This window comes from Adiantum capillus-veneris, chromosome 5 (genome assembly GCF_014529385.1).
Source record: "Adiantum capillus-veneris isolate H3 chromosome 5, ASM1452938v2, whole genome shotgun sequence".
In the NCBI taxonomy this organism is placed as follows: Eukaryota; Viridiplantae; Streptophyta; class Polypodiopsida; order Polypodiales; family Pteridaceae; genus Adiantum; species Adiantum capillus-veneris.
Window position 1 is genome coordinate 26,576,829 of NC_140935.1, and position 27,688 is coordinate 26,604,516.

A 27,688-nucleotide genomic window follows, 5' to 3' on the forward strand; every position below is an offset into this window, starting at 1 on the left:
GAAGGTCCCCTCATAGCCGGGAGGGGGAGGGGGGGGGGGGGGGGGGGGGGGGCATAACGGCTGTTTTTGCGGTGTCATGGGTGTACAAGTATGTACTGACGGGGAGACAACCTGACGTTTCCCATGAATTGTTCCTTTTCATGAATATTGCAGCCTTCGCTTGTGGCCGATATCATAACCGCTTATATTTTTTAGGGAAAATTACCAAAATACCCCTCTAATTTGAGGAAATTCCCAAAATACCCTTGTAACTATTTTGGTTGGATTGTTCAAGATTTTCTAATCTTCATTCGTTTTTGACAATTGAGATCTGTTTTTGAGTGCTCAGCATGTAATTTGTCACCAGTTACCATCGCAAAAAAGGCAATTATGTATAGAAGCAATTCATCTCCAAAGCCTACATAACCGACTCAAATTGTAGTTTTAGCATCTTGTACGATAGACAATCACTCTTCTTGTGAAGACCTACAAAAAAAATTTATTTTTTGAGAAATTTACTCTCACAACCAGGGGTATTTTGGGAATTTTGGTAAATTTGAAGGGCATGTTGGGAATTTATGACAAAATATCAAGGGTATTTTGGGAATTTTCACAAATTAGAGGGGTATTTTGGTAATTTTCCCTTTTTTTATCCTCTTTCTTTGAGATCCTTGCTTCTGTGACATATGAATTTGTTCTTAATGACTCTTGGGCATGTGCCCTACAGATGTTTATAATGGCAACAATAGCAGGCAATACAATGTCATGGATGAATACATCTGTCTTCACTTTGTCAATGCGCAATTTCCCTCGCAAGCGTGGACCGGTGTCGCGACTCTTCAAGGCCTACATGGGATTATCAGCTGCAATGCATCCTCTTTTGGAGCTTCGATGGTGGAAGCTCTAGGAGTCTCATTGCGGGCATTTCTCTTGGGGCAAGAATGATAGTCATGTCCTTTCTTTCCACACTTAAATCATTTATGTTCCTTGCGAAAAGCTTCAAGCTCTTCAGGAGAGAGTTTATTTTTACCTTTGTAAACTCCCTTCTCCTTGGACCAATTGTTGTTGTTGTTGTTGTTGTTGTTGTTGTTGTTGTTGTTGTTGTTGTTGTTGTTGTTGTTGTTGTTGTTGTTGCCTTGGGATGAATTTTGGACATTGGTTTTCCCTTCGCATCACTTTTGTCTCTGTTTTCCATGGGCTTGGCGTTCCGTCTAGCCCCTTGTTGGAAATTGATGTGCGAAGCAACCATGGTGTGATGGATTACTTTGGTGATAGAACCAGGTCGTTGATAGTTGACGTACTGGGCCATCTCTTCAGGTAATCCCACACAGAATTGTTGCTTTTGCTCGACAAAGTCTATCTTTTTGAAAGACAGTAGACTTGAGATGTAAATCCCAAAACTTGTCTACATATTTGTGGATAGATTCATGAGAGAGAAGCTTCAAACTCTGCCATTTGGTAAGCACTTTGTCCTTTGTATCCCTTGCAAGGAATTCCTTTCTGATGGAAACTTGTAGAGTTTTCCATGTCTTTGGGGCTTCGTCGTTGCCATGAAGGCTAGCCCACCATTGACGAGTCGATCTCTGGAAGTGCATAGCTACATGGTGTAGCTTGGAGGACCTCATGAAGCCCTCCTCTCCAAAGGCCGCATCAGACTGTTGGATGAAGGCAATACTTTGTCAGTAGCACCAAAGGTGCCATCACAGGTGAGAAAAGAGATACTCTTTCCTCCCTCTTTGAACTTTTTGAGCTTTTGTGACCTTTGCCATGCAGAGTAAGATTTGCGATGTCCTCCCCTCTTGTATTCTCTAGCAGAATAGGCATAGCTTTCTTCGGAAGAGGAGGAAGGTGAAGAAGGAGAAGAGGGTAACCTCTTTCTTGCCCTTTTCTTCCTTTGTTTCCTTTCTTCCCTTTCGAGTGATGAGGAGAAAGACTGTGGGTTGATCGTTTACTCTTGGGAGGAGTTGGCGACCGTCTAGATCGCCATGCTCATGGAGCCATATCTTCAGAGGAACTTAAAGATTCATTACTTTCTTGTTCTTTGATTCCTCCTCTCGTATGGGAGAGAGTCTTCTTTTGGAAGTCTCATCAAGAGGCCTCCTAAGCTCTCTCTCCTCTTGGAGAGGAAGGGAAATCCCATAAGCGCGAAGTTGTTGAGTAACTTCAGCTTGCAAAGCAGGGTTGCCCATAGCTTGCTGCAACCTAGTATCAAGATAATTGACAAACATGGGGGCATCATCATTAGCACCTTCATGTGCAAAGTCAAGGCTATCAATGTTCATTCTACTCTCTTGGTTATTGTCAGCCATGTTAACAGAATTTGTGTGTTTACTTAGTGTATTCTTTTGCAATTCAAAACCTTAGTTGCTACTCCTCTTACCCTTTGAAAATCAGCACTTAAGCATCTACATCCATGGCTTGAATTGGTTAATCATAGTAGAGAGTAGTGGAGTGGGTCTAATATTGCAGAATTGCCAAGGGATAGATCCTTTCAGACTTCTTATGGCTCAATAAAAAGACCCCATTATTAAGACCAAAGCTCCCGAGGTGTGCACCATATCGCACGTAGTCGGCTCAACAAAACCGATAATAGATTCAGCCCCACTTACCCTAATATAATTAAAAAAATCAACCATTAATAGTCTACTTAAGGACCTCTCTTCTTAAGCAAGAAAAGAGAAATCAAATGCTCTAATACCAATGTAATGGAAATGGCCTATGAACTTTGAGAATAGCGGAATTAGGAGAATTAAAGAGAGCATTTTTGTGAGACTACTTTGAGAACATAGGGGGTGAAATTAATTGATGACATCAACATATTCATAGTTCTTAATTAACTTGGCATTAAACAATACTTTTGCAAGAGAGAGAGTTTTTAGAACTTGAAAACAGTTGAGGACCAGATTTATGTGGAGTCGGTCTCCCCTCCAATAGGCTTTTGTATTATACGTTCTCCCATCAAGACCTGGTACAATACAATCTTTGTGTTCCTTGTGACCTAGGTGATGCAATGAAGATGGAAAGATTCACGCATCATGAGAATACCATAAACTTTTCAAAAAGCATTAACTATCCCAAGCCTCAATCCCAAGGCTTCAAACACCTTCAAAGGTGGAGAGAGCTAGCGGGGAATGAGGGTAGGGAAGAGGAAGAAGAAACATTCATAGGAGAAAGAAATAGTTCCTCACTTATCATCACTCTTCTCGCTAGCATACATAATAGCAAAGAGTGAAGATGGAGAAGATGGAAATCTTAAGCATTGAAGCATGGCTCTTGGTTGGATTTGCATTCCATAGCCAAGAGTGTTGGTGTAGGCTCTCAACTTCTCAACAAGCTTGGAGAAGGAGATGGAGTTCTTGCACTTCACCAAGTGAAGAATGAGAGCACATGAGAGAGAGTGTGAGGGAATATGCCCAACCCTCCCTTGTAGCTCATGCTTGCAGCTCATTGGACCCCTCCATGCCTTGCCAATCACATGCAAGAGGTATATCAAGCAATAAGTGTAGGTTTTGGACAAGTTTCCTTCTTTCCCCTTTTGAGAGAGAGGCTTGATAATTGCTTAGATAATTAATTAATTAATCTAAATGCTCATTGGACCCCTTTTAAGCCTATCCAATAGGATTCAGGCACTTCATGAGGGTAACATGGGTAGGGGCTTGACATGTTTCCTTGCTGCCTCTTGAGGCTTGGCTTACCTTGTGTGTAAAAGCTTTACCAAGTTTGTACAGGTTCTGTTTGGCAATGCTTTTGCAAAACTAGCAATCAATGGAGATTTGACAGATGCTATTATCCTTCAGAGATCTATTAGACAGGGTTGCACCATTTCTCCTTTGCTATATGCAATTTGCTTAAATGCCCTTGGCTGGCTTGTAAGATCAGCTATGGAAGAGGGTCAGCTAAACGGCATTGAAATTCCTAGTGCCAAACACAATCTTGTCTACAACGATTTGTTGATGTCATCAATTATCAACCGAGAACCCTCAATTGAGTGTTTTCGGCAATGCCTTGATATAGTCTGCCTGGCAAGTGGCTCTGCCATTAATCACTCCAAAATTGGTGTTAAGTCTTCTATTGGATGTATCCCCCAATGTATCACAGATACTAGTTGCAATTCTATTGGGAATGTACATCTTGAGACTACTTGGTATTCCTATGGGGTTTCAATGTTTCCTTCAAGCAACAGTGGTGATAGCCGGTTTTCGGAAATCAAGAAAAAAAAAAGTTTATCTTTCCTCAGCCCGAAGCACGGAAACACCTTCGGAGGGCTCGAAAATTCCCCAGTCAATCGGTGAGCCACGAATTCTCTCTCTCTCTTTGCTCCCCCACCACGGCCCATATGGCCCAGCTCTGAAGGCGCCCCTGGCCATGGCCCGTCACTGTCCATTCATTAGCCCCAGCTTTCGGAGCCGCAACCGCAGGAACTGACCTTATTTGGGAAGCATGAAAAATTAAAAGAAATGTTTCTTTCTAGCTCCATTACTGCCGGCCCTGGTTTCCCCTTGACCTGGCAGCCACAGGGGCCGCCCCACCTCTTAGCTTGGCCACACTCCTCCATTATCACCAGAGGACGAGCTCTCTCTCTCTCGTGCTTGGCTCCGCCAACCTACTATCACTCTCTCTCTCTCCCTTGTTCCTGTGTCACCAAGCCCAATGGGCGCATAAAACAAGTCTTCACTCTCTCAAGGGGCACCATACAAAGGGACAAGAGTCTCCCTCTCTCTCTTTCATTATTCACACGCACTCACACTCTCACTCCGTCCTCTCTGTCTCTCTCCCCTCTTGTCCACCCGCTCCCGTCCTCACCAAGCCCCTCTCTACCCCTCTTGTTTGCCAAACCACTACGGGCCGCTTCCGTACTCTCTCATTCCCTCATCCACTCCCCCCTATCTCTCCATCACCCACTCTCCCTGGTCTGCCAACCAGCCCTCTCTCTCTCATCTCTACCCCTCACCTTCTCTCTCTCTCTCTCTCTCTCTCTCTCTCTCTCTCTCTCTCTCTCTCTCTCTCTCTCTCTCTCTTCCCTCGTTCCCTTTGACTTGGCATCTCTCTCTCCCCCTCGTTCAATCGCATGTGGGTGCAGCAAAAAGTTGATTCTTCTCTCTCTCTATACACACACACATACACTCTAGCGCCACACACTCACATACTCTCTCTCTCTCTCTCTCCCCCCAACTCCCTCACCCTCTTCCTCCCTCGCCATCCCCTCTCTCTCGCTCACACTCACTCTCTCTCTCTCTCCTTCTTGTGTCGTGGACCCGCCAGCATAGAGATTCTTTTTTTCTCTCTCTCTACACACTCACACACACACTCCCCATACCCCTCAAACTCCTCTCACATCCTCACGTACACTCTCTCTCTCACCCTCGTTCTGTGTAGCCGAACAAGCCAAGCACGTTAAATAATATATATATATATATATATATATATATATATATATTAAATATACTTTTCTCTCTCTCGTTCACACACATACACACTCTTGCCGACCATACACACACACACAACCCCCACATACATATGTGCACACACTCACAATGCTTACACCCTCACATGATTACAAACAGTACACACATGCATTTACACACTCACAAACATACGCACTCATATACATGAGCACACACACCTACACGCACACACATAAACACATAGTATATGCATGCCATACGCACCCACAAAAAAGGTTAAAAAAACGAAGGAATTCGACATCGATGCCCAACACCAAAGAAGAAGGACGGCCAAGTCATGCAATGGAAACATCAAATCAAGAAAAGACGCCGAAGGCATGCCCCGTTTGACCCCAAAAACTAGCAAACGCACTACACCGACGGGCCAATGAAGCCCGCCATTCGTCGGCATCTCGCCCATGATGCATCTCCGTAGTAACATCCGTTAGGGTATTATTATTTTCCGATTTCAAGCCAAAAATCTTGTATAAAAACCCATTGTAAATTTCCACCTCTCTCTAGGTGATGGTCACCAAGGCCCACCTAGGAGATATCATTTTTAAATTTTCCTAAGACAAGGCAAGGGTCAACCATTTGGGACCCAACTCCTTGCTTTGTCTCTACTGATTAGGGCTCTAACCTAATCAGATTATCCTAAAGTAATGCAGCCTGCACCTATAAAAGGGCACTGAGAGGTCACTATCAAGGGGAAGGCACTTGCAACACTTGGAAAGGAGGGAGAGGGGATTTTGGGGCAGCATTTTGGGAGAACACTCTGGGAGAGTGGTGTAACATCTTGGGCGGTACCTGAGGATTGGGGTTTGGGAAAGTTATCACTATGAGAAGGAAGCCATGTCCACACCTTGACTCCAAGGGTCACCACGCACACACGAGAGTAGGATCTATGTGCTTATGGAATCACCTCTACAGAACAGACTATAGGCTCACTATCTCCCTCTATCTCTCTCTCCCTCTCTCTATCACCATAGTCGCCATCTCGCCGAAGCTAAGGTTTCTGTAAATATTGCATTGAATCAAGTTTCCCTCACATCCCAAGGGGTTTTTATCATCTACGTCTCTCTCTCTCTCTCTCTCTCTCTCTCTCTCTCTCTCTCTCTCTCTCTCTCTCTCTCTCTCTCTCTCTCTCTCTCTCTCTCTCTCTCTCTCTCTCTCTCTCTCTCTCTCTCTCTCTCTCTCTCTCTCTCTCTCTCTCTCTCTCTCTCTCTCTCGGTGTGCAGTGTTTGTGCTATTTAAAATCACCGTTGTCTGTGTCCTAGCCGCTCAAAGCTAGGTGGTGCCCCCTGTTCATTTCTCGTGGCTAGCTGGGTGTGCACGGTCCTGGCATTGAGGCCATCGGGGTCTGTTTCACGCTTTGCGCTCGTCGTTTGGTGCCCCCACTGAGGACGGGCTTCTTGAAAACCTTCAATTTACAAGACTGAAATGATGCACGTCATCAATCACAGATGAATGGCTGAAAGAATTCTCCAATTGGAGAACAGAGGAAGAGGAGATTGAAGAAACACTAACCGCATTCATTGAAATACTACTGCCAAGCTATAGTGTCGTCAATATCCAAGACGTAAGCTCCCCATCTTGCATTTCTCGTGCTAACCGCAAATCAAGAGCATCAAGTGGGAGGGCTACGAAATGCCATCTCGCATTGCTCGTGCTAACCGTAAATCAAGAGCATCAAGTGGGAGGGCTATGAAATGTTGTCACTGCTATCGACCAAAGCACACAATCAATGAATGCCAACAATGAAGGTAACGAAGAGGCAATAATCATCTAAATCAACATCCACCATGAGGAGGTCATCCATATCAAGGGAGGAAAAAAATTTGATAAGGCCTCTCTTTCCTAAAGAATCTACAAGTAAAGGTATAGCCTCTGCTCCTATGTGCCCAAAAGGGGTTGCTCGCACCAAAGGAAAGGAGAGGCTAGGCCAGTCTTGAAACACATGACCCTAAGGGAAGAAGCTGCACCTGGCCACATGAGTGCTGGCAAGTTTGAGGAGCAGAATCGTGCCAAGTTTGTCATAATAACTAATATCTAATTCTCCTAAATGATTTTCTCATGTTAAACTGATCATTTAATATGGGGAAGTTCCAAGGGAGAAAAAGCTAGAATATTGGTTAAGCTGGCAGACAGGCCATAGTAGGGATCCAAAGGAGGGAAAATAGGGATCCAAAGGGGGGCCATATGCAAAAGACCAAGGTGCAACAATGGGCTAAAAAGACCCTAAGGTTCAGCCCATTAAGACTTCCAAAATGCTAAGGTTCCAAAATTCAAAGGTTGTGTCCAAAGGCCAAACACTAGGGAAATTGGATGCTTTGTGTGTGTCCCAAAAAGCCTTCATAATCCCTACATAGGAGGGGGCACGCCTTGCAAGTAGGGGATGAGAGAGAAACACACACACACACACATACAAGCTCCCTTTACACAAAGGGAATGAGGGACACATGTCAGCTCCCTAGCCCAGATGCCCACAAGGTGTACTCAAATCCTATTGGATGGCCATGGAGGTGGACCAATGAGAATTAGGCTAGAGTAAATCTAGTTTGATTAATTTAAAAACACTTAATAAAATAACCAATAAGAATTAAGCTCTCTAGAAGACTACTGGACAATCTCCCAAGGGGTCCAATGAGCATTCAGCGGCCCAATGGCTTGCCTGATTCCTATTGGCCAAAAGACAAAGGGGTCCAATGAGAGTTTAGTTGCATTAATTAATTACCTAAAGCTCTCACAACAGGGAAAGGGGGACAATGTCAGAAGGCTATCACTTATGCTCTTGAAATCCTATTGGCTAAGCCTGGGGAGGTCCAATGGGGTGTCTACATGAGCAAATAGCAAGAGGGGTCGACCAAGAGAGAGAGGGGGCTCATTTTCTCAAGGCATTATTGCATTACACACTCACACTAGTCTATTTGTGGAGTAAGAAGACTCTCTCTCTCTTCTCAAGCTTTAATGGAAGCTTATCACCTACTCCAAGCTTGTGAGAAGGGAGGCCTACACCAACAACTCTTGGCTTTGTGATGCAAACCCAACCAAGAGCCAAGCTTCAATGCATGCTCATATCCTCTAACATGCTAATTACTAAGCTAAGCTATGCTAATAGGAGTGATTATGTGAGGAGATGTACATATTTCTCATAAGACTACTCCTTCCTCTCAATCTACTCTCATACCCGGCTAGCTCTCACCATCTTTGAAGGTGTGTGAGGTCTTGGGTCTGAGACCGTGAGGGAATTGATGTTGTGTTTAATAAGTTTTTTTGCTTAGTGCTTGAAGTTTCCATCTTCATTGCACTTGCTAGTTTTTTTAAGGAACACAAAGAATTGTATTGTAAAATGTCTCTCTTGATGGGAGAAACCATAATACAAAGCCTTTTGGAAGGGGGACTGGCTCCATGAAAATCCGGTCCTCAACTGTTGTCAATAGCTTAATTTCTCTCTCTTTTGAAGTATTGTTCATGCTATCTAACTAGGTGTTATACTTTTTGCTGCTCTCGCCACCTAGGGACTCTTGTTATTCTTATTAGGTATCTATTCTAATGAAATGCTCACTATGTGCATGCTATTTTCCGCTATACACAAGTTACTAGACCATGAAATGTTACATTGGTATCAGACCACAAGGTTTCTCTTTTCTTGATCAAGAAGGGAGGTCCTCAAGCTAGCTATAAATGGTTGGTATTATTAGTTGCATGTGAATAAGTAGAATAGGGATTTTTCAGCCTTGCAGTGCGCCTGCCTTCGTGCAATTGACGGGGTATCACCTTTGAGAGCTATAGTCTTAAGAGTGGAGTCCTATGGGGCTTGCCTACGGCTTAACCATTATTGAGCTATTAGAATTGACAGGAGTCGGTGTTGTTTTGGTGTTGAACGACCCTCTCTTCTATTCCTTGCAATTAATGGTATTCGAGCCCGGAGTACAGTAGCTTGAGTGCTCTTTCTAAAGGTGTAAAGAGGAGTAGCAACTAGGGCTTGAAGTTCCAAAGTAGACCTAAAAGTTTACACCTAAAAACTGTTAGAATGGCTGATAATAGTAAAGAGAGTGAAATTAATAATGATAATTTTTATTTTTCTAATGAGCAAGCTACTAATGATGCCCCTATGCTTGTTAACTACCTTGTTTCTAGGCTTCAACAAGCTATGGGCAATCCATCCCTCCAAAGTGAAGTGCAACGGCAGCTTCGTGCTCATGGGATTCTCCAAGCTCCCCCCCATGACAAGAGCACCTAGTAAGCCTCTTTGCGAGACTTCCAAAAGAGGCCTCTCTCCAATTTGGGAAGAAGAGGAGGATCCATACGAAGGGCTTAGAAATTTGCTTCTTGATGACGCATCTCCTTCTCAAAGGAGAACTCAAGAGCCCCCACCGAAGGAACAAGAAAGAAGTGAGTCTTTTGCCACCTCGATGGAGATGGCTCCACAAAGATGGCAGGCTAATAAAGCTCTCCATCACCTCCAAAACAGAGAAGACCATCGCATGCTTCTCCACACCATAATTCAAAGAGGGATGACAAAAGACGAGAAGAAAAAGGCGAAAAAGAGGACACCCTCTTCTCCATCTTCTTCCTCCTCTTCCTGTTATGAAAGTGATGGTGAAGACAAAGAAGATCAAGGCAAGAAAAAGGTGAGAAAGAGGTCACCCTCTTCTCCATCTTCCTCAAATTCTTCATCTTCTAAAGAAAGTGATGGTGCAACTTTTGAACCATCAAAAAGAAGAGGCCATAGGAAATCCTATGCCGTGTGGAAGAGGTCATCCAAGATCAAGAAGTTCAAAGAGGGAGGAAAGAGCATCTCTTTCCTTACCTACGATGGCACCTTTGGTGCTACGGACAAAGTCTTGGCCTTTATCCAACAATTCAATGTGGCATTTGGAGATGAGGGCTTCATGGAGTCCTCTAAGCTACGCCATGTAGCTATGCACTTTCAAAAGTCCACCAGAAAATGGTGGTCTAGCCTACGGGCCAACAATGAAGCTCCACAAACATGGAAATCATTAAGCAGTTTTTGGCCACTGATGCCAAAGACAAAGTACTCACCGAATGCGAAGCTTGAAGCTCTCTCCCTACGAATCCATTCATAAATATGTAGACAAGTTTTGCGATCTACAACTCAAAGCCACTATCTTCAAAAGTTGGATTTTTAAGAGAAAAAGCAACAATTTTGTGTGGGATTAACTGAAGAAATGGTGGAGTATGTCAACTCCCAAAGGCCACGCACCATATCGGTGGTTATACACCATACTATGGTGGCTTCTTGAATCAATTTCCAAACGGGGGCTAAAAGAAATTCTAAGCCCACAAAAACAAGGGTTCCAATGAGCCTAAGGGGAAGGACAATGTCCAAAAGTCTGTTAAGGGAAACTCCAACAAAGCTAAAGATAAGGGAGTTTACAAAGGCAAAAATAGACTCTCTCCTGAAGAGCTTGAGTGTTATCGCAAGGATAACCGTTGTTTCAAGTGCGACGAGCAAGGGCATGCGCACCACGCTTGTCCCCAAAAGAACACTCACCATGAACCTCCTAGAGCTACCTTGGTCGAAATCCAAGAGGAGGAAACTCACCATAAAGGATCTCCTCTATGCCATGCTTGGGGAAAAGTAAGAGAACATGATGCTTTTATTCTCTTTGACCCTGGTTCTACTCACAATTTCATATCCACAGAGTTGGTCACCAAGCTAGGCATACAAGCTTATGAGATGGGAGATGTCCTACCTGTAGATGGTGCTTTCAAGGGGCAAGAAGCTTCAGTCACTCCCTTAATCGGGAAATTGAGGCCCCATGTCCAAAGCTATGTGGACAAAGAGGACTTCTTTATCTCTCCTCTCAAGCATGAGGATGTAATCCTAGGGGCACCATGGTTTGATTACATGGCTGCCAATGTTAAATTCCCTGAAAGAAGAATCTACTTTAGGTTCAGGGAAAAAGATATGTACATAGATGCCGAGCAAATGGGTAACACCATACCCATTGTACATATACAAGCTTTCAATAAGTCAATAAAGAGCTCTATTTCCGTGTACATGATTTTTGTTAAAGATTGTCAAAATGAACCTAATGTTTTAACAAAAGAAAATAAACACACTCACAAGGAATTAGAGTTATCAAATTTTCCCAAGGGGTTTCAAGATGTCTTTATTGACGACATCCGTTGTGAGCTACCTTCTAAATGAGGCAATGATGACCATGCAATTGAACTTCTTCCAGGAAGTTCACCGCCTAACAAACCTCCTTATAGAGTTTCTCAAGCCCAAAAAATGGAGATTATGCGGCAAGTGCATGAGTTAGTTGAGAAGGGCATGGTTAGGCCTAGCTCATCTCCATTTTGTTCTCATGTGCTATTAGTGCAAAAGAAAGACGGCACATATCGTATGTGTGTCAACTATAGAGCACTAAATAGGATCACTATCAAGAATAGGTTTCCCGTTCCACGGGTAGATGACCTATTTGATAAGCTACAAGGTCCACCTACTTCAGTAGGATTGACCTAAAAAGTGGCTATCATCAAATAAGGATAGTTGATCAAGACATTGTAAAGACCACATTCCGCACTACGTTTGGTCTTTATGAATATACTGTCATGCCTTTTGGCTTAACTAATGCACCAACCACATTCAACCGCTTGATGGTGGAGAAACTATTCAGGCCTCACCGAACCTTTACTGGAGTGTTCTTTGATGATACCATCATCTACTCTCTTTCATTAGATGAACAAAAGCAACACCTCCAAGTAATATTTCAAGTTCTAAGAGAGAATAAACTTTATGTTAATCGAAAGAAAAGTGAATTTTTCTTACAAGAGATTCAGTATTTAGGTAACATTATCTCTCAAGCTGGCATCCAAATGGATCCATCAAAATTAGAGGTAATAAAAGGATGGCCTAAACCAAGGAATCTTCATGAACTAAGAAGCTTTATAGGTATGTGTGCATAGTATAGACTCTTCATAGAAAAGTTCTCACTAATAGGAGGACCACTACATGACCTAACAACAAAGAAAAACGTTAGGTATACATGGTCTACCAAGGAGAACAATTCTTTTAAAAAGATTAAAGAAAAGCTTATCTCTCAACCTGTGCTTACACTACCGAATCTCTCAAAGCCATTTGAGGTCCAATGTGATGCTTGTGGTGATTGCCTTGGAGCTGTTTTGCTCCAAGAAGGGCATACCATAGGCTATGAAAGTCGAAGTCTCGACCTTTTGAGCAATCTCTAGGCATATATGAAAAGAAACTCCTCGCAGTTCTACATGCCTTAGACTCATGGAAGCACTATCTATTGGGGACTCCTTTCATTCTGCAAACGGATCACCAAAGTCTTAAGTACTTCATGACGCAGACCAAGCTCTCCGACAAACAAATGAGGTGGGCAAATTTCCTTTCGCAATTTCATTTTCATATTGCTCACATTGTTGGTAAGCATAATCAAGTAGCCGATGCACTCTCAAGACGGCCGAGAGTGAATGTGGTTTCCATAGCAACTCACAATGATCTATCTTTTATGATAGATGAGTATGCTATTGATCCCAATTTTAGAGATGTGATTTCAGCCCTTGCATTAGGGAAGAAAGAGGAACCATTTACTTTACAAGATGGTTATCTTCTCTATGGAAATAGACTATGTGTTACTAGCTCATTACGTGAGAAAGTAATGTATGAATCTCATGCTCCTCCTTATGCAGAGCATAGAGGGATTCTATCTACCCTAAAAGGTATTGAAACATATTTCTATTGGCCTATCATGAAAGCAAGCATACAAGAATATGTTTCTAAATGTGTTGTATGCCAAAAGACGAAGTTTGATAGAGGGAAGCAACCTGAATTGCTTCAACCTTTGCCAATCCCTAATTCACCATGGGAGAGCATATCCATGGATTTTATCTTTCGATTTCCTAAGTCTATCCATGGGAATACGGGAATATGGATGATAGTGGACAGGTTTAGTAAACAAGCTCATTTTATACCTTTCAAAAAGACTATCAAAGCCCATCAAATGGCAACCCTTTTCAGATCACAAATTTTCAAGTACCATGGCTTGCCAATGTCCATAGTGTCGGATAGATATCCTAGAATGAGCAGTAATTTTTGGAAGGGTCTCTTTGAGAATTGAGGGATAAGGCTAAACTTCTCTTCAGCCTATCACCCGCAAGCGGATGGCCAAAGTGAAATAGCTAACCTAACAATCCTTGATCTACTAAAAGCCTATGTAACGGAAGTAGATCAAAGATCCCAATGGGAGAAGTACTTACCCTTAGTGGAGTATGCCTACAATAACATTGTACATACTTCCACGGGAAAAGCACCTGAGGTAATTGAGGGAAGATCAAAAAGTCCCCTGCTACTTAAGGTACACGGGAAATCTTCGCTGCAAATGAGTATAGCCGAGACCTACAAGAATCTTTTCAAAAGATTAAGGATGCTATCTCTATCTCACAGCAACGGCAAAAGGCTGTTGCTGACAAGCATAGAAGAGCCCAAGCCTTTAAAGAAACTGATTGGGTCTTACTCAAATTTCCCAAGGCTCGATTAAGGCACACGACGGGCAAGAATCCTATGGGACACCAAAAGTACTATGCTAAGTTAGAAAAAAGGTATTATGGTCCCTTCCAGTTTCTTAGGCCAATCAATGAGATGGCCTATCAACTCAAGTTGCCCAGCCATTGGCTCATACACAATGCTTTTCATGTGAGCCTATTAAAGCCTTAAAAAGGAGAGCCACCTCAAGAACCTACTATTGAAGACCCACCGGAGATTGAGGACCAAGAAGAGGTTCTCTTGACAACATAACCTTCCAATAATCCCCTTTTTTCCTCCCCCCCACCCGCTCCTGTGATGAGAGCTCGATAGTGAGAGCGAGCGAGAGACAGAAAATTGTGAGAATTCCCCTCTCTCCTTTTCTTGCCTTACCCGTGCTTTTCACTGAGAGAGAGAGAGAGAGAGAGAGAGAGAGAGAGAGAGAGAGAGAGAGAGAGAGAGAGAGAGAGATCTCAAGATCCCTCCACCTCCTTCTTCTTCCTCTCTTGCCAACACACGTGATCTCAATAATCCCCCCCCCCCCCCCCCCCCCCCCATGTTTTTGCATGCCCCCATCCCCTAAAAATAGCACACCCCTCCCCTTTTCCCCCTTTAGCAATGATGGCATTGTCGTTGCTATTGCAAGAGTAAGGGTATTGATGATGTGGCAAGAGGACTTGCATGAAAACCTCCGTGAATGGCACCAAAAATGATCACAAGGGCTTGTTGAGGAACTTATGTATCTACAACGTCATTGCCTGAGCCCCATAGCGACAGCTACGAGCTGTTTCTCTCTCTGTGTGCTATCATTTTTGTTACTTTGTGCCATCTTCCCCTCTTCTTTTCCCTTTATTCATGTTATGCCACCCACCACCCCCCCCCCCCCCCCCCCCCCCCCCCCCCCCCCCCCCACACACACACACACACAATCGGGCAGCCAGATTGTTTTAGGTGGCCAATGCCCTAGCCAATTAGCATACATATAATCAAAGCATTGCCTAGCACAATAGCTCTCGCCAATAGTCCCCAGCCAACATACATATTTGATCCAAGCACTACCAAGCATCACATATTTCTCTGGCAATCCCTAACCAAAATCTCATCGTTAATTCTCTCGCCCGTATCAATTCCTTGTGAGGCCACTTACCTTCAAGGTGCAAGCATAGATGAAAACATTTTGGAGAAAGTGCTTCCCTTCAGATCTAGTTAAAGCAATATAAAGCTTCCCTACAACTATGTTGGTCATATCCTCAATCAATACATTTCAAATGTCATGGCAAAAGGGAAGCGCTTCAAGAATCCCTTGTGCTTTTGTAAAAGCATCACACATGGTATAGATAAAGATTGCAAATACCGCGAAGCATAACATTTAGCTTTCATACCAACCAAACATTGCCAAGCACCCAGTTTGGCTCAGTAGATATCAAACTAAAGTAGTGTCGAGCACAACTTTTGCATTACCAAACACAACACTTGGCCCACATACCAACCAAACCAAGGACAAGCACCACATTTATTGCATTCACATCAATATTCTCTGCTCATGGATGTCTGAAACTGTTGAGAGAACTGTATCATCCATAAGTTGGGCAGTTAATACCCGATTTTAGCACTGTAAAGGACATGATTTCGCCATTTTTGAGAACTAGAAACCAAATCCCTATTAAACTTGATTCAATTTCTCAACACACATCAAGTGAGGCAGGTCAAAAATAAAAAAAATGGCCCCTAGAATTCTTATACTGCCCATATCTTCCTCGTTCGGACTCCATTGACAAGCTATAAAGATAGGCATGGAAGCATCTCAAACACTACACTTTTGGCCTATAAAACCATATTTTGATAGCATATATGCATCCTCGATTATAGGTATCAAACCTCATTTTATGGCCCCAAAAACCACAGTTAGCATACATTTCAATCAACCTAATGTCAATACACTATTGCTACCTTGTCTTGAATAGTGAGTTTTCTTGCTTATTTTGGATTTCTCCCTCGTGCACAAATGGGTGATGGGATGTGCGGCCATATATCCTCAAAGGCAAAAATGCACAGCATGTGCTTCTCTTCCACAAAATTCTCACAATACCTCTCTCTCTCTCTCTCTCTCTCTCTCTCTCTCTCTCTCTCTCTCTCTCTCTCTCTCTCTCTCTCTCTCTCTCTCTCTCTCTCTCTCTCTCTCTCTCTCTCTGGAGTTTTAAACCAACACTTCCGGTGATATCTCCCTATTTAAGCCCCCGTGGTTTTCTCACTCTATCCATCATTGGAAGATACTAGGCGACTTACAAACACTAGCTAGTAACCTAAAAGGATTTTTCCTCAATATAGCTCTATATTGGTCTTTATCCATCTATATATCTCTATGGGAGTATCCTTGCTGAGATAATGTAAAATCTAGGTCAATACATTTTTAGAAAAAACAATTCTTAAAGTTACATCCACTTTTCTAGTCTCTCTCTCTCTCTCTCTCTCTCTCTCTCTCTCTCTCTCTCTCTCTAGTACACATTGGAAGTCCAAGGCCAAAAATAAATGGAACCTTGTGTAAGGTGGCTCACCTACTGGAAATACTTAACATGGAGTGGGACAAATGGAATACGTTAAATGTACCATGATGTGCATGCCTGATAAGGAGTGACTAATAGCTGGCACCTTACACTCAGTCTCTAGAGCGCATGGGCGTATTGAAGGCGCCGATTGGGAAACCGGTGCGTGATACATATAAAAAACACAAGGCTGCAATACCGAAACTCTACCTATAGCCCATACAGAGCGCTAAACCCTTTACTGTCATACCCGAAGGCTTTTATCTAACCTACGCACGTAGTTGTATCCTCTCACAACTTACACACATGCAAGGCAATTTCTACGTGGCTCATCTCCCAAACAGAACATAAACCTGCACACATACAAGCACATGCAGCTGGCAGCATACTACCGCATCGCAGGAACGAAATTAAAGCATCCAAGTAGTGGGATCGTTCGCAGCTTCGGGCGGGGACACAGCAATACATAAAGGAGTTGTGCTACTCTTCATAGGTAATCAGACACTACTTTTTTGTTTTGTTTATTTAAAAACCTCTTTGCATTTAAATAGAATGTAAAGTTATGTAAATCGACATGGAGAAACTAAGAACAAATATTTTGCTCTGCATGGCATACTCTATACCTGCTGAGTATGTGTATAAGGGCCTAAGATAGGGGAAATATTCAAAAAGGAAAATCCGCATGGTATAAACACTGTCCGCATGGTTCGGAATGCCATATAATCCGCATGGTTTGGAACACTATGTAATGAATATCTCATATGCATGACAATGGACACTGGCACAAGATACATGGTTGATAGGCAAGAAACATGCCAAACTAACTCTTAATTCTCCATGCAATAAGATAGAGTACACTCTAGTTGGTAAACAGAAATGAAGTTATGCAAAAGTAGTCAGCACAGTGTAACATATATGGTGGTAAATCCGAGTCTTACCATCGCCCGAGCGAGATTTCTCGAGCTAACTAAAACCCGAGCGAATATCAAAATGGCATCTACCTATGTTGTGCTATGTTTACTCTTAATTTTACATTTCATTTCATGTATAAGTGAAAGGTGTTCGGTGTTGTTTGCCTTTGCAATGTCGCACAGCATTGGGCCTCACAAGCATTGATGCTACACATTGCAACATGGCTCAACCTCAACATCGCGCAAGGAGAGGGACTCATAATAGGCATCACTGCTACATTGTTTCTCTCTATGTATCCTGCATGGTTAGCGATACGATCTCCATCTCCAGTCAATGCATGATGTAGCTGGACATCATCGCAATTATGGTAGTACTCAATGATGGCCTGAGTAACTCTCCATCGAGGCTGGGTGTCATAGCCCGAGTAAGGATGGCCGGTGGCAAAGTTCCTCCTTCTCTTATTCACTCTTGTCCTCCTTGTCACCAACTTTTATCCCCTCAAAGAACCCGCCCACCTCCTTGGGGTGCCTGACATCTCCTTTTGAGCAGCCTCAAAAGATTTTTGTAAATGCTTGAGTGTTTTCCACACTCCCAACAAAGAAAATGCAAAATTTTTCATCTTTAAACTCTCCTTCTGCAAAATCAGAGGCATGCCACACCCAAGCCTTGTCACTACCCTGATGTTCCTACAAGCAGCTTATAGAGGGAACGATTATGTGATTTGCATAGATTTCATGACCAATCGAACGTTTTTGGTCTTCTTATGTTGGAGTAGCTTCACCTGCCTCATACCTCTCTCTTTCCACTAGTGCAGTCCTTATCAAATTGGTACAGCTAATTGGCCTTTAGGTCAATGAGAACATTCTCATTCTCCTTGCCGGTACTGATAGCAAGGGCATCAAGCTTGATGATGCGGCACCTGTGTCTTCCTCCTCAATTGCAGGTCTTGCATCATCACCTTCCTTTGTAGCGGCATTTTCCACGGGCTCTTTCTCTTCGTTGAGCGCTTAGCATCCATTTGGATTGAAGTGGGCTGAGAGAGAGAGAGAGAGAGAGAGAGAGAGAGAGAGAGAGAGAGAGAGAGAGAGAGAGAGAGAGAGAGAGAGAGAGAGAGAGAGAGAGAGAGAGAAAACAACCTACAATGAGGATGGACGAGCTCGTCGGTGTCAAACTTTGAACCAAGTATTCTATAGCAAAGGCAAGAATCAAAGTTTGTCGTACGTCATTACTTGCTGCATGGACCGCACACCGGAGTGCACACGGCCTTCCAACAAAAGTAGGTATATTCAAACCTTTTAGGTGTTACATTTTGGGGAATGTGTTGTTTTGGTACAGTGTAAAGGAGAAATCATTTTTCCAAACATACAAAATTTCCTTTCTTGAATTTTCCAAGAGGAAATATTAGAAAATTAGGTTTATTTTTCGGGTTTTACACTAATTTTCTCTGTTATGGGGCGGAATTTCTCCCTTTTCCTTGCCTTCAAGTGGCATTTTTGAACTTTTCTCTATTGTGGGGCAGAATTTCTCCCTTTTCCTTGCCTTAAACCGGCATTTTTGAAATTGAAGCGTATTAGCTGAGACACATTTTCCCAAACACTAAAAAAGGGCCGAGATCAAATTTTTCCTTCTGCAAGGAGCGCGCGCCGGCACGCAGTCGTATAGAGTCTCCCAAGAAAGGTTTTTTTAAAAACTGACTTTCTGTTTCGACATCATTGGCTGCTTCGTCATCGTCGACTCTCTTAATCCAGCTATAGTCTCCCTCTACGTCTTCTGCCCTCCTTGCCTAATCCTGTCATACACCATCCCTTGCAACAATAAGCCCTGCCATGATGCCGATATCTATATATGAAGCAACTCGCTAAAAGCTGAGTGTGTCTGTGTGCGCGCACGTCTGTGTGTTTTCCTGAGGGCGGGAAGGAGATGGAGATGGGAGCTCAGTGGAATCACAATCGCAGGAAGGGCGAAGCATGCAATGGCTTGGGAGGCAGGTTGATAGGCGTGCAAAAGGGGAAGTATGCAGTGGGTTGGGAAGCAGGTTACGAGACTTGGATGCAAGTCTCTTCTCTGCTTGACTGTGAGAGCTTAGAGCTCAAATGGAGTGCTGCAGATTGGCGCTCGCAGCAGGAGTGTTATAGATGGATGTGTGAGAACAAGGTTGCAAGGGAGTCTAGAATATCTCTCTCTCTCTCTCTCTCTCTCTCTCTCTCTCTCTCTCTCTCTCTCTCTCTCTCTCTCTCTCTCTCTCTCTCTCTCTCTCGTGACACTGAGCTTACTAATTTGAACGATATTGTCTCTCTCTCTACCATGAGAGAGAGCCTAGAGGTGTTGCCGATTGGATACGCAACCCCAAAGGCAGACTATAGTGAAGAAGGGGAGGCGACAAGATGGCGAGTTGGGGGCACGTGGAGGAATCTGGCAAAGCTAGCGACAGAGGATATGAAGCATGGTGGCATGTACCATATGCTGGACAATGTGCAGCAAGGCTACAAGTGACTTGCGACGAGTTTTTCTTTGAGTGAGTGTGTACTGTATACAGCAGCTGCGGCTTTGCGCTCGACTAGCTTAGCTCTGGAGTGTCCGAAGAGCCTTTCTGTGGCGTGAGGTATCAAGATCGAACTCCATTGCTGCAGGGGAGCTCTGCATCAATTCAACCATGCAATTGGAATTTATCAAGATTTTGTGTAATAAAAACGGATGGACTCAGGGTATGTCCAGTAGGTCTTGTCCACTTAATTTTGTGTAATAAAAACGGATGGATTGAGGCAGTGTTTGGGAAAAGTGTGCCTCAGCTTAGCCTTGAGCCAGTTGCAAAATCAAAGTAGCCGGTTGAGGGGAGGGAAAGAAGGAGAAAATTCTGTTTAAAATACATGGAAAATAGTGTAATTTTGCAAAAATATTGGCTAGTATTGTAAAATTTCCAGTTCAGATCTGTCTTGGAGGGATTTTTGTATGTTTGTGAAAATGATTTTTCCCGAACACTAGACTGAGGGTATGTCCACTAGGTCTTGTCCCCTTCATATTCCAAAAGTTGTACTACTTGAGTGTGACTATGATACAACAATATCTACTTAGTAAAAAATGCCAATTGAGGGACAGTGTAAAAGGCCGCAAAATAAACCTAATTTTCTAAAGTTTTCTCTTGCTAAATTCAAGGTAAGGAATTTTGTATGTTTGGGAAAATGATTTTTCTTGAACACTGATCTGGAGAAAGGCATACCCTTTGCAACTAGTACTGGGTTTTGTCACTCTGCATACATCGACCACACACACACACACACACACACACACACACACACAGAGAGATAGAGAGAGAGTTGTTATATAAAATGTAGGCATCGGGACAAACGTGGACCATGCATGAGTGGCTATATAAAACGTGGGCACCAGAGCAAGCGACACGTTAATCTTCACAAAGGCATATGCACAAAATTCTGCCTTTTGACGATTTTCATTGAATCGTTAGGACATATTTCGCAACATTTAGAAGTAATTCCTTTTTTCCCTAATATTCTTTGGAATCTAAGATACAAACCACTTCACCACTCTACTCCTGAATGGAATTACATCATGAGATTTATACTCACGTTGTTGTGCCTCATAGTCTCTCTCTCTCTCTCTCTCTCTCTCTCTCTCTCTCTCTCTCTCTCTCTCTCTCTCTCTCTCTCTCTATGAGAAGGTGATTTGTCAATTGCGCATGGGAAGAGAAATTTCAGAAATTTTTGTAAGCACTATTGGGGTTAAACAAGGATGTCCATTGTCACCAACTCTCTTTGGTCTATGCATCGATCAATTGGAACAAATGGTACTTGAATTTATGCAAGAAGAAAGCATTGAAGAGGTCACTATTTGCAATGCGGTAATCATGCTTTTGTTGTATGCGGATGATGTAGTGCTTCTAGCACACACTTTAGAAGATGCACAAAAGCTTATGGTTGTCATTGAGAACTTTTGCTTGCATAGTGGGTTGATTGTAAATGAATCCAAAACAAAGGTTATGCTTGTGAAAACCAACCATAAGGAGAAGCCATGCATTGTGTACAACAACGAGACAGTTGAAGTTGTTGAGAGCTTTAAGTACCTTGGCCTTGAGGTTCCATCCAATCACAAGTGGCATGAATGTGCTATGCGTCGTTTGGAAGCGGGAAAGAGAGCATATTATGCATTTGAGAACATGTGTAATGCGGGAAACATCAATTGTTGGGTTCTCAAGAAGTATCTTTTTGATGCATTGGTGACACGGTTCTTCTTTATGGAGTTGAAGTGTGGGGCGGGAGCATCTCAAAGTCTACTTGGAAAGAGTTTGAGAATGTCCAAAAGCGTTTTCTTACAAACTTTCTCCAAGTTAAGACACAAACACCATATATGCTCCTACTTCTTGAGTCGGGATCTCTTCCAATTGAGGTTATGGGCATGGAAAGGGTTGTGGAGTACATGATAAAGATGCGTCAAAACCCCTCACATCGACTTCCTACAATTGCATGGGAAGCAAGCAAAAAAGTTCAAAAGACGAATAAAAGCAAGATCTTGAGCACGGGATGGATGCAAGACATAAAGAAGTGGTTTGGGAGATGGGATGCATCACACTTGCTGCATGATGCTTCAATTGACTCTCAAGTGAATGAAGATTTTCTACAACGCCAATGTATTACGGCTTGGGAGAAATCCGGTGGGTCACGCTTCATACATTACACCACCTATATTGCCCCCAACTACAAAACCATGTTCTTCGCTGAGAGAGGAAACCGTACTCACACTTACATGCTTGAGCCTATTCCCTTGTCCGCCATACGCACTATCGCAGCAATTCGTCTTAGCTCCCATTTCCTTCGATGCGAGATAGGGCATTGGGGCAATGGAGAAGAGTCAAATCGATTGTGCACATTATGCTCACTGCAAGTTCGAGAGTCTGAGTACCACACACTACGAGAGTGCTCAGCTTTTGATCACATCCGAACTTGCTTCTCTCACATTTTCAGCCATAACTTAGACCTACACACTTTCCTCTCCCAGCCAAAGTGTGGGCTCTCCATTGCGACTCTCATCACTACAATTTTGGAGCATCGAGAGTCACTCATCAGCCATACACATACTACATCACATGTAACTTTGGTCCCATAGGTCATAATTGACCTCCGAGGACGATAATAAAATCTATCTATCTAGCTCTCTCTCTCTCTCTCTCTCTCTCTCTCTCTCTCTCTCTCTCTCTCTCTCTCTCTCTCTCTCTCTCTCTCTCACACACACACACACACACACACACAAGTCTTGATGTCTTGATCAAGTCTTTTTCATTGAATGCGCTCACTCGGTTTCTTGTGCGCTCGGAAGTACTCGCTCGAGGATTGGGATTCCTCAGTAAATCCATGAACGTACGTCTGATATATCATGTTTTGGTTTTATTTGTTATAAAACACAGTCTGAAAGATGGTAAGATTATTATTGAGAAGAACATAGCGATATGCATAATAGGTCGTATTTAAAAGGAATTTTTTGAACACTGGTTGACTCAATGTCACATAATGGTAAACATCTGCTCATGAAATGGTATTTTGTATGGACTTTTTTGGTAGCCTTACATCGGAAATCATTCGAAACAGTATCAACACAAAGCGTACGGATGACGACCCTGAGCTCTCAGGTAGACTTTCGGTCTACTGAGAGGATGTCCAACCAGAATTTGGCATAAGTTCTTTTTAAGTCTTTCTAGACATTATAAGGCTGTAAAAAAAAGTTACTTTTAAGTATTGGTCTTAAACCATTTAGGAAAGTCTCCTTTACTTTTTTGAACTAAGAACTTGTAAAGTAAGTTATTGTGGAAATGGTATGTTGACTGGTATGCGCATTGAAGAGTATCCTCATGTGAGGCTCCTCAGAGAGAAGGGCAAGTTTATTTTGAAAAACATGTCTATTTACAAACAAAACTCTAAAAAAAAATTCCCGAAAGGAAAAGACTTTCTAAATTTTTAAAGTCTGACATAACTGTGTCTTGAAAACTGCGTACATACTTGGTTGGGTAGTTCTAGATTTATCATTTAAAACAAAATCCTCATGTGAGGCTCCTACAAAAGGAGGGCTGGTCTACTTTTTGGAAAATGGGTCTATTTAGAAACAAAACTCTGCCAAAATTTTGGCAAAATACAAGTAATATATATCTTATCCTTTATATAACCCCAAAATGAAGCTTCGCTTTTAATTTTTTTCTCTCTATGTCTCTTTCTTTCTCTATCTCTCTCTTTTTGGGGGGTAGATTTTCCAATTTCACATGTAATCACTATGCAAATGTTGCTTTCTGCCTGAGTTTTCTCCAGCTACTCTTAGAAGCTAGCATCTAGCATAGACCACTAATAGACAAGATCTGGTTTATGAAATTGTACTACAGGGTGTGATGCTTTCTATCGAAAGACAAACTTTGGGGGATATACTATCCTTTGAGAATGCGAGCCCAAAAACTTGCAAGAGATGCTACTTATCCAATGGAAAGCCACGTCCCTCTACCATACGTGATTTTTTGGAAGGATGCAAATCAGTCTTCATCATCAAACCAGAAACAACCAGTGTACCAGTTGAAATTACAATAGAAGAAAGTATACCAAATAAACCTATTGTCGAAAATAGCGTTAAAAAACGGATCATGACTGATAGAGAAGCAAAGAAAAAACTCCCTCGAAATGCATATAAGGAGAGGGAAGGGGTTTAAGGCTATGGGACAACAATAACAAGCAGAATAGACTGTTTGGATACCTGTCTTCCCATCAAGGTTGCCCATGTTCTAACTTGTTGTTTGTGTTGGATGGTGGCAGGTATCGGTCTATTCTTTCATGGATTCTGAGACTCAATTAGTCTCCTACCAGAACGGGATGTACTAGCATAAATTATAATTTTTTTGGCTTCTGACGATTTTGTCTTTGTATATTGTTTACTGTCCTTTATGTCTTATCTATTTTGGTCAAGTGTCAATATATGGTTCTCTAAGAGGGGATAACAAATTTAATCCCTCTCTCTTTATTTCCCGATTTGTCCTTGGTCAGACAACTACCATATATTGAACTTGCCTTGATTATACACTATTTACAAATTTATCTCTGATAACATCCTTCAGGTTGGCTGGATTGTATCTCTCACACGGTTTGGATACTCCGATGATAAAAGGATTTATATCCCTCCTATTGGGACACAATTCCTACTCTCCTGCTTAAAGGGTACTGACTTTCTTAAGAGTCTTCTTGACTATGAGAAAAAGGAAATACATGAACAAGAGCTTTCAAATTTTAAAACATCATCTGTTAATGATTGGTTAAAACTCTTAGCCCTTGCCAGAAAAGATCCTGCACAACTAATTAATGCATTAAGCTCTTTCTTATTATCATTATGCTTTATTGATGCTCAAGACTGCTCAGATTTAGACTTCTATTTCTCATCACGACCTTCCATAGTTAATAAGCTCTATTTCATTAATAATCTCTCTATCCTTCCTCTTGCAATTAGGAAGTCTCGAGAGATTGTGAACCCTCTTTTGGATCTAGAGCTCTTGGATCAAGAAGAAAAGGAGGCTTTGGGCGTAACAAATGACCCTTCTTTTCAAAAAATTGAAAGGTCTATGCCCATGCATTTTTCTGAAGTCATCCCACTACTCCCTTTCAGACAAATTGAGCTCGACGCTATTCGCCTTGAAAACAAACTCTGGGATTTTGAGATACTGAATCAATGTGCTCCCTTCACAATTGATTCTTTAGCTCTGCTTTGTAGTTTTCCACTTAATATGGTTGAACAATGCAAAACATCAGCAATCCAATCAAAACATCTACTATCATAGGATAAACCTTTTACACTAAAACAGATAAAGCTGTCGGACATTGATAGTAAAAAGTGCTCTACCACTTCCATGTTATCTCGTACAAAGGGACTATCACTCAATGAGAAAGAAAATGACATTCGAAAGTTCTTGAAGAATTGTTGGAACACATACGGACCATTCATCAAGTGTACTTGTAAGAAGAATCCCAGTTCAAACTGCCCAGCAACGATCATATGGTTTGATCACCTTCTTTGGTTTGTATTTCAAAATCTTCCAAAGTTCTTTCCCTATTCCTCTGGATCCGCACAAGTATATGCTTTTATTGGATGGGTAACATCTTTTCCCATTGAAGTTTGACATGCAGTAGTGGTTTTTTACGCTCTTCATGAACATCTGATTGATGCAGCAAAAGGTTTAGTATTATATACACCAGGGACTCCATTCCTCTCTTGAGTTCAACACCACCCAATTGGTCTAACCATCGACACAATTTTCAAGCCCTCTAAACATAGGGAACAACTGAAGCGTATTGCTAGCACACTAAGCAATACGGCATCATCATCATCAAAACAACCTCGACAATTTCGCGGATCTGAGGACTTTGGCGAGACTCCAAGGATGCTAGAATACAATACAGATGACAAGGTATGACATTTAATTACTAGAACTAATGATTTACAATGGTTTAAACAAGGTAATAAAAGTAGACATCGATTTATTCACTTAACTTTCACTAATAAATTTATGGAGTTTGTACACCCTCACACTTTTTTTTTATGAATTGTTAAAGGATATTGGAATAAAAAATAATCTTGAGCATTTTCACATTAAATTTGGATGGAAATACACAAATAATGTTGGCCAATATTTGTATAAACCCTTTGATACCTTTGCTAAGCCTTTTGATCTTAATAAACCTTGTGTTTGCCAGACTAAAAAATGATTAAAAAATCTCCTGAAAAATTTTGACCATCTTGGTGAGCATGTTCTTACTACTCAACCATCAGTCATAAGACACCACACATTAAGGGATAATGTATCCAAAGGCTTCAACCATATCCCTGTTGTCCCTGTACATCTGCATTCAGTTAAAGTCGAGTTCAAGAAGGGGTGGGAAAAATTATGCCATTTACTAAATAGAAACTGTAAATACTTTGACTCTAGTGTTTATAAAATGTCCTTGAGACCATATGATTCAGAAAAGATAATTTTTCCTTGTGGGTCCAGAATTACCACACCGCTTCCTGATTTCTACACCACTCTCACTTTCATTTAATTACAGAAAGACTAGAAAAAACCTTCCAATCCATCTTCCCAAATTATAGGCATAACCAAATTCTTTGGTTGATGGAAAAGGAGATCTTAGACAAAATCAAATTTATCCAAAAACACATTTTTATATGTGGTTTGGACAAATCGGCCTAAAATCTTCTCTTTATTTGTAAACGAATCATTAGACTGCATGCAAAGAACATATTGAATTTTTTGGAGTTCATGCCTATAAACAAATGCACTAATACCATCATCTCACTCATTAATACATGATGCAAGGAGTTTAATATTATACCTTCTCATGATAGAAGTGTCTTCCCTACATTATGGGAAATTATAAAATTCACAAGGCAGAGTTTCACTGGATAACAAATGCCCATGATTGTGTGTTCTCCCCTGTGGCTAGTATGATCACTAAGTTTTTACATGGTTTATCTATCGGGCTTATTGAATGTATTGAGAACTTTGAAAAAAACCTTCAAACATTCTCAAAGGTGAATACAAACGCATACTGGATCATTAACAACCAGTACGAAGCTTTGATAAACCTTCCTAAATTGATTTATTCTATTCATACATATGATATTTTAAAGCTTGTTATGAAGCAATTCCTCACCATGGGAAGCATAGCCTGATGGAGTCATTGAGAAACATTAAAAGATTAATAACTGGTCAAGGTTATAAAGGGTTTAAACCATCTAGAAAAATCACCCTTACAAAAATAAATTCATAAGTGAAGTGGTCCTTTGAATTCTTTGAGGCTTTAAGTATCTTTGTGTTAGACAATTCTTTCTCAAGGTTAGGGTCTGATATAAATCAACAAACTAAGGAAATCCCAATGGGATACTCATGTTCTCCTTTATGGTGCAATCTATACCTTGCTTGGTTTGAGCTAGAATATGTTAGAAAATTATCTAGACTAAAAAAGTATGATATGCTTTTAGCTTTCATACACTCTAATTGATATATGGATGATCTTCTATTCATAAATAATATATATATTGAAAAATGCATGAATCACAATAGACCTTTGTCCCCTGAGGACCCCATTATAATGTATCCATTGGATATCATTTTAGTTAAACCAACTCATACGAAGTTTGGCTCTCAATATTTGAATACAAAAATAATTCTACAAAGACCTTTCATTGGAGAATACACTACGTAAATAGCATGGAAAAAAGACGCATTACCAGGACACCAAGTATCATTCATACAAGCAACC